The sequence below is a fragment of the Ruditapes philippinarum genome, unplaced genomic scaffold (genome assembly GCF_026571515.1).
Source record: "Ruditapes philippinarum isolate M1 unplaced genomic scaffold, ASM2657151v2 ctg216_1_1_1_1, whole genome shotgun sequence".
Classification (NCBI taxonomy): domain Eukaryota; kingdom Metazoa; phylum Mollusca; class Bivalvia; order Venerida; family Veneridae; genus Ruditapes; species Ruditapes philippinarum.
This window is the reverse complement of record NW_026866999.1, coordinates 88490-101712: the sequence shown is the minus strand read 5'-3', so window position 1 is coordinate 101712 and position 13223 is coordinate 88490. Positions and strand designations below refer to the sequence as shown.

The following is a 13223-nucleotide window of genomic DNA, read 5'->3' as shown; positions in this document are numbered from 1 at the left end:
ACATTTTTTTCTTCTTTCCCGATCGAAATAAGTGACTCAGTTTGGATAGCCTCATTTTAATAGTGATGAAAAAATGTTTAATCAACTGGTGAATAAGCTCAAAATACGCTGACGTCTTAACAGAAAGCGTATTATCGGATAGGAGCAATCGTTGGAGATAAGGTACTAATATGTGGTGTTTATAATGTTCGGCAAAATAGCTCTATAAAATATGGAGACTAATGTGCATAGTTCCCATGATACCTCTGAACGAATATTACAGGTTTAGGATGTAATATTTTCTGATCTTGCATAATTGATTTGCGTGTACACTTGCAATTTGTTCGTGAGAGAGGTACTCCTTAATATGTTATTGTCAGCTAGGTTACTCAGCTGTACACATGTCATGTAGGAGTCACTGGCTGTCATATTATATCATTTTTGATTTAGAGAAAAATCCTCGCTACTACATATCGTAAATGTGATCTTCAGGGATTTTTTGGCTGTAATGACAAAATTGCGTAACTTGATACTTGCACAATCATGAACTTAGTACCTTGCTCTCTGCTCGCATGACGTCCTTCTTGGTGGATCTAGAGTTCACTTTGGTGGTCGATAGCTTATGAGCACATGTTGATATATACTACGATTAAATCAATGTTGGTTGGTTGAATACATGAGTTTTTTAGTATTAGCAAAGTAGATTCGCTCAACACTTAACACATCGATCCCTTGTCACACCATTGGTCATTGGTATGAGCTAGATTGTTTATTCAACAACCTGACACACATCTGAGATATCTCTTTAGATTTATACTACTTATAGCTGAGGATAGCGCTGGTTTGGGCTAAAATTATACACGTCTAAATTAAGATGTGGTCACACTGTTATTTTTTAGTATTAATAGTTTTACCGAGAGATTTGGTGACACTCAATAACGATTGAATAAATGATGATGAAATGGGTTCACTTCAAAGTAAGCACACATCAGTGTGTAATTTGATGAGTGCTATCTTATGGTATCACTCTAAATTGTGTATACCTTAGGAGACTTGGGTTGAGGGTGAGGGAGTCTGGTTTTGATGACGTGTCTCGGAATGAAATCGAGTTTTAATACTCTGGCCTTAATTTTCTCTCTTTGCAGCAAAAGTGTTGAACACTTCAAACTAATGGGTGACATTTATTTGTTTGCTCCAAGAGTCTAAACTAAGTGAATATGACCCTCTCTTAAATTGAATTTAAGATATATGGTTAATTTCGCACTCTCGGACAATAGCGCTGTTTACATACAGATTAGTCATTATAAGTGTACCTTTATCTTTGACCTGGAAACCTAGGATTAATGCATTGGAGTAGCAATTACACTCGATAGGTCATGGGTTGGGGGGGTAAACGCACTTTGCCTACATATATAAAAAAAACAATTCTTTTGCCATTGAAGCAGTTGTAAGGAAGTTTATTGCTTAGGACACAGATCGCGAACAACTGAAGGATTTTCGAAACAGACAATTCATAGAATTTAAAACAACGTATATTCACTATAACAATTAGAATTCCTAGGTATAATTAGAAACAATTATACACACTAATATTTAACTTCTTTAATTGTTTCTATAACTACACTTTTGACATTAAAAAGTGTTTTTTAAAATATCGATTTTAACTTGTTACAGTTAACAATGCTCTTTAGTCAAAAAATGAACAACTGCGCTATGTAACTCAATGTACATTTATACTTCCGGGTAGCAAACAAATGACAGTTATGTCGGAAGGTCACATCAAAAAACATTAATCCCATAGACTTTAATCTGTATCATCTTAGAGTAGTAAAAGGTTACTTATGTTTCTAACGAGCAGTTAAGTTCATTAGATGACTGGTACATCTTTCTTGGAGGTTAACAAATCCCTACAATTAAATGATGACCTTTAATTTCGGCTCTCTTTGTCATTGATTCTTTCATGCTATAATTTTTCTACATTCATATAAACTTTGGACACTCTTACATGTGTGAGTCTCGTTCTATTGGGACGTGGTCTTCGAACAGTTGTAGAGACTGGAAACACTCTCATGTGGGGCGGATCTCCACGACCGCCCCTCGCAAATGGGTTGGAAAACATTGAGTGCGAAGTTCAAATTTTGGAATGGTATCCTTTCAGTAAATGATTGTTGGTGGGATGTTTTGCTCGGCCAAACGTTTTTTAAGATAGAATGCTAAGTGTGACCTTGACACATTTGGTACAACCATAGAGACCTAGATCCATATGTATAGCGTGACATATGGCCTTTCGCTACATTAATTGGTGACATTTTCTATGTGAAATATAGTAACATTAAAAATCCTTCTGAAGGTGTTAAGAATGGAGCATTAATAGCTCGGGATCAAAAGTAATCTGAGATATTTCATCTTACTCTTTAGATGTACCTTGACCTGTGAATATAACTATTTGGACGCTTTACAATTATTGTGCTCAGTAAAGGTCCATATTATGTCCGATTTGATTTATGATTTAATATATCTGTTGTATATTACGCAATTTCCTCAAAAATTGGTATGATCATAAAATAGGCGCAGCGAATAATCCTAGTCTTCAATATATAGTTAGTTTCTCTGTAATACAGTTGTACTCCTTCATAATGTGTGACATTTGATCTCATTATGGCCGAAGAGACCTGAATTTTCAATGACGCGCAGAGACTGTGGTAGCGAGCATATTATCAATATTTTCTTATTATCAAATTTGAGCATAGCTATCTTTAATCAGGAGATCGCTATCTCATGCTCTCATAATGCGTGAACTAGATTAATTACTCAGAATGCAAAGTATTACAATGGACATATCCCCTCTATAAAGCAAGTGGAGGTTAAATTGGTCAGCAAATGTCCGGGATACAGCATTTTCTGAATTAGAGCTACCTAGATAGTTGGTGGACTTGTACACTTGAACATAGAGGTCACTCTTGGTATTGATATGCGCGACACCTCGCCTGCTCTATAGATGGATAAGAACATTTCTACTCGAATTTATTAAATACCGCCACAAGTAAAGGTATGGGATAACGATAAGTGCGTCAATACGCTGGACAAACAAATATGGAGTTGATACTAGAACTTTTGAAAAAGGTATAAGTTTGATATTATGGACTATTCAAAGGCCTGAAAAATCATTCATTCAAAGGCCAAAAATTTCATCTGGATTAACCCTGCTCACTGGATTTAATATACGCAAGTACTTTGTAGCATCAAAGGGCCAATCCTGAAAAGTTTCATACCAATTTTGCATCAACCAATCCTAGTATACAATGGTATAAAAAGTAGCAGAAAGAACAAATTTTGAAAATAAAAGGCCTAAAGTAAACTGTGACAAAAGTCACTGAACTGGAAAATGCTGACAATATACACATCTAGACTTGGTAGATATGTAGTTAATGTGAAACTGCACCAGTAGTTGCCACAGGCAGAAAAACAGGCGACTTAAAGTCATCCTTATATATAAGCAGGCAACCCAAAAATTATAAACAGACCAAAATGCCATTTTCATTCACAGGCAATAACTCAGGCAAAAATTATTTAACCTGAAAATCTGTTAGATATGTGCAAGAACCTGAGGAATCAATTGATCCTGTAATTAAGTTTCATTCAAATTGCATAAGTAGTATAAGAAAAGTAGTTTAGACAAACTTACAAACAAGATTGCATTTGAGAAAAATGCTATGCCACCGCATTAATACAACACTAAATAGTAGTGTAGGAACAGATATTTTTTGTTTCTATACAATTGAAGATTGTCATAATGCATAGATACCTGACCTATCTAATTCTTATTATCAGATTAGTGGTTGAATCTATTGTTAATCCAATAAAAAGATCAGAAGTAGGAAATATATCAATGCACTTGAGTCTGGGTGAATTTGGTGGTGAAGTCATATTTTCACACAGCCTAAATTTCATGACTATATCAATGGACAACACAGTAAGACACTTTGTTAAAATCTAAATCCAGCTAATATCAAAGTTCACTTTACATCTTAATCTGTGCACATGGTTCAAAATTTCATAGCTGTACATCAAAGGACAAGAAAGTAGGTCACATCATCAAAAATCTAGATCACCTGATATCAAAGTTTCAATTTTACAACTTAAACTGTGCACATGGTCAAAATTTCATTGCTGTACATCAAAGGATAAAAAAGTAGGTCACTTTCCCCTTGGGCAAGGCAAAATTTGGACCCAAGGTTTTAATTCAAAAACAATCTTGATACAGGTCCACCAAACAACATTTCAAGTCAAATATCTAAGCTGTAGCTTTTCTCCCATTCAGAAAACATTTGTTTTATTTTCTGTTTTTACTATGTGTACATAATGAGAATCACTGCCCCCGGGCAGGGGCCAATTTTGACACCAAGGGAAAAATTTGAACAACTTTGGTAGAGGACCTATAGATGATATTATATAGCAAAGATCAAAGCTCTATGCCTTGTTCCTTCAGACAAAAATATTTTTTTTTTTTTTTTTTACTATATTACATAATGAAAATCAATGACCCCCGGGGTGGAACCAATTTTGACCCAAGGGCTATAATTTGAACAATCTTGGTAGAGGTTCACTTTCGCAAAAGTCTAATGCCCTATATTTAACCTCTAGCCTTTGTCAATTCAGAGAAGAAGGTTTTCAAGTTTTTACTTTATACATATAAGGAAAACTATCGCCTCTGGGCAGGGCAATTTTAACACTAGGGCATAATTAAAACAACTTTAGTAGAGGACCCATGATATTACATATACCAAAATATAAAATCTCTAAGCCTTGTACCTTCAGACAATAAGTTTTTTTTTTTTTACTATATGTACAGAGTGAAAATCAATGACCCCTGGGGGTGGGGCCAATTTTACCCCAGGGCTATAATTTGTACAATCTTGCTAGAGGTTCACTACACAATGTTTCATGCAAAATATCTAACCTCTAGCATTTGTCAATTGCTAGAATTTTTTAAAGTTTTAACTACAAGTTTTTACTATATACATATAAGGAAAACCAATGCCCCCGGGGCGGGGCCGATTTTGTCCCCAGGGCTATCATTTGAACAATCTGGGTAGAAGTTACTACCAGACAATGCCTTATGCAAAATATCTAAGCTCTAGGCCTTTTGGGTCTTTACAAGAAGGTATTTTAAGTTTTTACTATATGTACATATAGTGAAAATCAATGACCCCCGGGGTGGGGCCGATTTTTGACCCCAGGGCTATCATTTGAACAATCTTGGTAAGGGTCTACAAGACAATGCCTTATGCAAAATATCAAAGCTCTAGGACTTTTGGGTCTTTACAAGAAGGTATTTTAAGTTTTTACTATATGTACATATAGTGAAAATCAATGACCCCCGGGGCGGGGCCGATTTTGACCCCAGGACTATAATTTGAACAATCTTGGTAGAGGTCTACCAGACAATGCTTTATGCAAAATATCTAAAGCTCTAGGCCTTTTGGGTCTTTACAAGAAGATTTTTTTAATTTATTCTTATAATTCCTTTTGGTTGCCATGGCAACCAGATTTCTGCATGGAATGAAATTCTTTGAACAACTTTGGAAGCCCTTCACCCAAGGATCAATCCTGCCAAGTTTGGTTGAAATTGGACCAGTGGTTTTTCACAAGAAGATTTTTGAAGTTCACTATATAATCTATATAACACACACACACACAAACAAACACACACACACACACACAGGTGAATCGCTATATGCCACCGCATCGCAGATGCTGCGGTGGCATAAAAAATCATTAAAAGGCCATTATTCTTGCCATTTATTTTGTTATTTTCCTTTGTTTAATAGAGGGCCATAGGTCACTTATTCTACTGTAACGGAATGAACTCTATTGTCCTCTTTTGTTCTGTTTATAGTTAGATGGCCCCCGTATTCCTTTTCTGTAGTGCTGACAGAAATTGCAGAATTGATCCTAATGTATGTATAGTGATCCCTTATACAGAGAAGCGGTGACACAACACACAAAAAATCAAGCAAAATGGGATTCAGGTCTATCTGCCTTCTGTAAGGCTGAGTATATTGATAGTGAACATGTATATGTATATCAAATTTGATGTGAATAACTTTGAAAGATTATCAGCCCTTTTTGAAACGGCCTCCTTTTACAAAAAGCATGTATGTAGGTTTGAAGTGAAAAAACATGGAACTAAAAAAAGATAATGAACAATTCAAAAATTGGCAGCTGACATGTTCATTAAAAAAAATTAGGGTTGTCACTTTATCCATTTAAACAGGTATGGTCGGTTTTTTGGTTAAAAACCAGTTAGGAAACTCAATAACTGGAAACCAAGATTAGTATTAGACAAAGTGACAAGTTTTTCAAAATATATTCTAAACATTACCTTAGTTTTTCCTAACAAGATGTGACAATCTACTTGTATTTCAAAAATCTGATCATGTACAGTACTGTCCTAATGGAAAGTAGTTACTTTTATATTCAGACTTCTATTGTAATTATTGTAAAGCACAACAAAATACAAACAAAATGTCATAATATTATCATGTATTATAACAAAGAATCTAAGAATTTTGTTAAATGTTTAACACCGTCATTAGGTAGCCTGGCTGCCATGTAAAAGTTTACCATTTTTGCAAACTGTGACACCCCTAATGAGATTCAGCTTATCAAGTGTCAGGGTGTCCGTTTGACCCTTTAAATGACTCTTGTACCCTTCAATTTTCCAAAAGGCCTGATTTGACCCTCAGGATTTTAACTGGAGGGTCAAACTTTGTTAAAATCCTGGGGATTTGACCTTGTAGTCGGTAACAGATGTGTTAATAATTATACAGATATATTATACCTACCAATCTATATTCTCTCCTGGTTAGGGTCGACCTCCCACTTTTTAAATATTTATAACTTAATGGTATACAAATACGTAAATCTTTCCAAAACAGTTTCATTCCATCTTTATAGAACAAAAATTCGTGATAAAGGTGTTTTCCAACTCCAACTATTCCTTCCTCTCGTAAAAATTTGATAAATTTTAGCCATTTTGCGTAAATTTTTGTAGCAAAAGCTTTAACTATATTCTGTTTCTCTGGTACTGGCACAGGCTCTTTCAACTTCACTTTATCTTTTGTGGATTTTTCTTTTTCCTTCTCCTTCAAATTTTTCAGCGATTTTTCGACAACAGTATCCTCTTTGCTAACATATGCCGATGAATGAAATAAACGCTTAAATATATGTTCTTCGTATAAGTTGAGGTCTATAAATAATGAGGAGGAATGTAAAAATAAAGACTGGCTGTGGAGACCCGATACTGCCCATTTTGCTCCAGTATTTTGTGACCTTGACAATACTGTTCTATTGTTGGTATTACGGTTCACGTATTTATATTTGGTGTAGTTTCCATTGTCATCATCATTGTTTATACTGTAAATAGTAAATAAATGTATTATTCCAGAACAGTAGTTGTAATGATTGGAATTCTAATGCTTGAGAATAAAAAAAACCTGATTCAGACAGTTATAAAGCCTTTGATTATAATATATATATATCTTGCTTCTTTCCAATTATCTTTTTTCATTAACAATACTCATAGTATTGAAGGGTATCTATTAGAATTCTGTATTGTAATGATACAATTGAATAATAAATGACAAATGACTATATTATTTTACCTTGAAACACTATACAACTGTTTACAGCCACAAACATAATACCTTCGAGCTGGCTCTGTAAAGTAGAAGAACAAACTACAAAATCCAGTGAAATCAGTCAGAAAATGCGCAGTAGCTGCTAGTCTTTACCTAAAATTACCAATCAAATTAATTTTCTCCTATTTCCAGGATTTCCTTTAAAAAAGATTTTTTTTAGAAATTTGATTGGAAAAAAAACAATGCATCATTGGTGTTTATGATCACGCTGTGTTATACAGTGTCACAGTGACCATCTGTATTTAAAATTATACTTTATCCTCATTGCAGGGCTCATCCTGGGGGGAAATTTTAGGAAGAAGTGACTTCCTTGCGAAAAATAGGGAAAAGGGAAACAGCCCAATGTGTATGCATTAACATGCATAGCTATACATCCTTAACTAACTATAATATAAACACAAACTATTTATCAGCTATTTATAAGCTTTCTCTACATTTTTGTTTATATATTTTCATGTAGATTTATTGATAATAATGTGTAAGAAAAAATTTGATGAATAAATTAATTTCATATTTTTACTTTCCTCACTTTTATAAGAAGATAAAGTTTCAAACAAAATATGCCTATTCTGTTCTGATTACAGAAAATTCTTATATGATCTTGCATGTTGTTAATGTAATGTCATATTTATATGCTTATACTAGTTATGCTTATAAAACAATTTTCAAACATTGAAGAATATGTAAAATATGTACTGCAAACATTTGTGCACATTATATTTGATCACTAAAACTATATACATTCATTTCTTATTGAAAAATTTGACTGAGTGTTTATAGAGAATAAATTTCTAATTACCTCCCTTTATTTTCATGAAATGTTCAACTGTAATATCTTTATATATAATGCTTTTTGAAATTTACAATATTGATAAATCTTAATCTGAGCGTCATATTTATGACATTAAAACAGATATATATATTGAAACAATAAGAACACTTCTTTCCTGACAAATTTTGTTGTTATATACATGTACACACGACCAATATGATATGTAATTTGTAGATTCATAGTTTTTCCGGGATGTCGTGCCTACGTGGGTCAGCTGTGTCAAATTTGGCATTTCTACAAAGATAACAATGCCAAACACTCTCACTGTCAACAACATACCAATCGTACAATTTTTGCGAATTGGCTTTCATAAATTTTCGCGTAGAATTTTTGCGTCGGAATCAGTAACTTTCTTTTACTTCTAGGTTTGGGCATTTCGCCCTGTAGCCATGACGTGAGCGACATGACATTTTATTAACTAATGTTAACGGACTGAAATCATTCAAAACTATGATTAAGTTTTTAATCTGGTCGGTGATCATTAATGAAATTGATCATTTTTAATTGACTAACAGTTGTGATAGCCGTGAAAAACCCATTGCAGATCGCCTTTACTCGGGTTAAACACCACGTGTATATCAATTATGGAAGATATGCACGTGTTTAGATGATCGGGAAAAACAATCTATAATTATCGCCACATCACCTATAAAAGTCGCAAATCTGTCACACAATTAAACCCGTTTCGGGCCGATCTCTCATTATTTACTGTTTAGAGTAGGCGGTCTATCGCTTTGCATACAGGTAGAAGGGTAGTATAAAGCAACGCTCTGATTAGATAATGATAATTAGCAGTCGTCATATGGGCCTATACAATCTCTACTCTTTACATTGCCAAGTAATTACTCTTTGGGAATTAAGATTTTTTCGGCGATGTTGACATCTCTTTGATCAATTGTGAGAGCGAAATGGAAATATACACGGCGAAGTTTTCGCCTGAATCGCCCTTCCGGATGAGCCCTGCATTGATTTATGACTCCCATCATTATCGTGACCTACATAAATGTCTGGTATTAACATTCATGCAACAACATACCTCATGCAAAAACTATACAAGTTTAAGCCAACACCTGATAATGATTCAACAATTTTATGCTATCAAAATACATTTATGCTATCAAAATACATGGACATGTGTAAACTTACTAACAATATGATCTATTTGATGATGAACTACTTTATAATATTGATGTAATAATATTACATTATATTCGAAAAAGTTGTCACAAGGGTGTTTTATTGAATATAATAATGCTTACCTATGAATACAAAAAATTGGCCGAAAAGGTACAAAGGCTTGTTTTTAACCTTTTGCCTCATTAAGATGTGTTTTGATGGCTTTTTGCCCCCCCACCCCCTCTTGAGGCCTCAAACAGTGAAAAAATGCCCTATTTAGACCCCAAACACTGTTTATCTCCCCTTGAAAAAAGATTTTTGAGGTATTTTTTGTCTTATCAATTTAGGATTTAGTGTCTTTATTTATTGTTACATCTTGCAAAAAATAGCATTTATCTAAATAGCTCAATTAATAGATCCATAGATCTACAAGGGATTTTTTATTTTAGTTTAATGTGTCTTAATTGTTTGTGAGACATCATTCAATTAATATACTACAATTTTAAGTATAAAATTCCTTTAATAATAATATTGTAATAAAACTGTAACAAAAAAGGGCCGAAACGTCTCATGGAAAAGGGCCGAAAAGTCTTGGGGCCGATTTTTGGACAGGGGCAGATTTAGTTTGGGGCGGAAACGTCCTGTTTGCATGTTAAATATTGATACATAAATAAAGTTTTTGGACTGAGTTGACCCGTGCCACGTTGGAATTGTGCTGAGTTGGAATTGGGCCGAGCTGACTCCCCCCCCCCCCAGAGTATGTTTTACAGGGCCTTTTCACTAGTTTTGGGGAAGGCGCCCAAGCCCTTTTTGTGGGGAAAAAATGTGCAGTTTTAATACTTTTGGGGAAAAAAAATTACATTTTCCACTGGCAGTTTAACCATTATTACTATAAATAAAGATAAATTTAAATCATACATTTGGGGGAAATATCATAATATATTTGCATATTTTCCCCAAAACACACTTATTTTAGGAGCTTTCTGTCCAACATAAGTTACAGGGATTTTTTTACAGATCAATTTATTTCCACTTTTTATTTGCCTAAGAATACATTAACTCATATTTCCTAATTATAGAAAATTTGCGTATGACATATGAGGGTTCTTGATTTGAGGTATCCCTCTAGTGGGTAATTGAATAATTAGCTTTCATTGGACAAAAACAATGATCTATTTTTAAACAAGAAAGTTTGTTAACAAGTTTTTTTCTTCGATGTAACATTTCTCTGAAAGGGAAAATCTTTGCAAGAAGGGGAATTTTAGACTGTTTTTTGGGGAAAAAAGGTAGTAATTTTTAGTTGGCTTGAGCACGGATTTATATTACAGGGATCGGACACTCCCAGTTAATCCTATATAAATGCTTAAATATCTTGTCGTGCACCCGATAAAGGTACATCGATCGATAATTTATCGGCGCTAAGCGAAAATGCCCGTTCGCAACGGATACCTACTTTACAAAATACCATATAGCTTTTTCATTTATTATCCGATTTTTGAAATTTAAAGTTTATTTTCAAGAACAATGCTTGTTTAATTCAAATATCTAATTTATTTTTTAAAGATACAGACTATCTGTCTGCAACGATGATTAAGAAATTAACATGACAAAATCCGCGGTAAATTTACATTTTTTTATATAAAAAGTAGATATTTGAGATTTATTATTACGGTAACATGATAAATTCAATTTCAAAATAAAAAAGAAGCCGATTGAAGTTATTCACAGTTGATCAAAGATGCAATATTCAAGATTTATTTGGCTATGTAGTCAAATTAATTGACGCACAATTGTTTTACGGGTAATGTATGGCGGGCTTTACAACTCGCTAAACATGTAAAGTAAATACGGTATATCCATTTTTTTAATACAAGATATTGCTGATATTGTCAATACATGTATTGCCATTTTCATAGGATATTTAAATTTTCTTCATCATTTATATCATTATTAATTTTTTTGTAAATCTGTTTTCAAATGTCGGGGCTGTGAAGTAGACAATCATCGTAACAGTAAAGTACTCTCGTGTGGCTGTCTCAATTCCGGCCTTTTTAATGTCACTCGTATATTTTAATTATTTCACTCGTATATTTTAATTATCCTTTTCATTTGAATGTCTGTAGAAAGATATTTCTGTCAGATATTTTAATGTAACGCTTAAAAAAAAAACAATAAAAAGCTTTACAGTTTGAGTCAGTATTATGCGAAATAAAAGTAACTGTTGATTATTTTTTACACATCGCTTAAATTTCTTTGAAGTTTCAGGGCTCTCGATTGACACGGGGATCCGGGTTTTGACTCGTGAAAATCAGGAAATGCACAAATTTGACACGGGATAAAATCTACTCAAGAGTCAATTTGCCACGTGGGATTTTCAGCTATGCAATAATAATTACCTTAAATCCACACCTAATTACCTATCAAATCCTACACATGTTCAAATCACTGTGTGTAATGTCACCGTGTGTAATACACAGCATTGTTTATAGCCTGTGCACTGAAGCGCGACATCATTGGATGCAATTTGACAGCGCTAAAAATAGCTCTACACAACTGATAAGAATTACATACTTGAGGTGTCAATTATTGATTGCTTTCAAAGGTTTATAATACCTCTGATTTACTTGGAGTGCCTGTACATTTGTTATTTTCCATTAAATATTCCTAGTGCATTTTGGTATTTAAAATTAAAATGATGTAATTACATGTACCATACCAGTAAAGATATTTCTTTATATTTTAAACTTTTAATCAGAAAAGCTGCTGCTTAATTTATTTTTTCACAGTAAAGATGCTATTCATTTTTTTTTATTTGTATGTTTTTGTTGTCTTTTTTTCTTCTTTTTTTGGGGGGTGGGGAGGGGTATATATACATTATAACAAGGCATTTTTTTTTTTGAGAATCTACACAAAATGACCTCCAAAACTAATTTTTGTAACATAAAAATGATTCATGTAGTCAAATGACACTAGAAAACAATTATTTGACTCGTGAAAATTTTGGCCAAAGAGTCTTTGACTCGTGAAATTCTAACCCTACTGAGAGCCCTGAGTTTAATTACTTTTGAAGGGGTTAATTACCAGGTTTACAAGTGATAATTGAAAAACTTTGTTTTCAAACTTTCATTATCAGGTCACGTGTGATAATTTCAACACTCAATCTTATAAACAAATAGAAATTGAATGTATATGTTGTATGTGCGCGGTCTTTTACTTTACTTATTTTACTACAGTCCATGGCATGTGTGGTAAGAAAATGATTCTGAAGAGGATATATATAAATACAACGTAATTCTATTTTCTTTATAAACGTTTATAAATGAAATTGAAAATAAATAACTTAATTTGTATAGTCGTTTCTTTGAAAAATAATGAAAATAAACATATGACAAATAAATCATTTGACGTGAATTGTGAAGGATAACTATGAAAAAAATCTGTTTCAATATATATATATATATATATATATATATATATATATATATATATATATATATATATATATATATATAAATAAAACAAAAAACACAGTCCATGAGTTAACTTATTTAATTATTTATATAATTAAATAAGTTCACTCATGGACTGTGTTT

The 13223-nt window shown here is 33.1% G+C and overlaps 1 pseudogene; it reads right to left on the bottom strand.

Moving 5' to 3' along the window:
- Nucleotides 1-13223, bottom strand: part of LOC132734449 (mitochondrial proton/calcium exchanger protein-like) — a 34848-nt pseudogene that overhangs the window by 20606 nt on the left and 1019 nt on the right.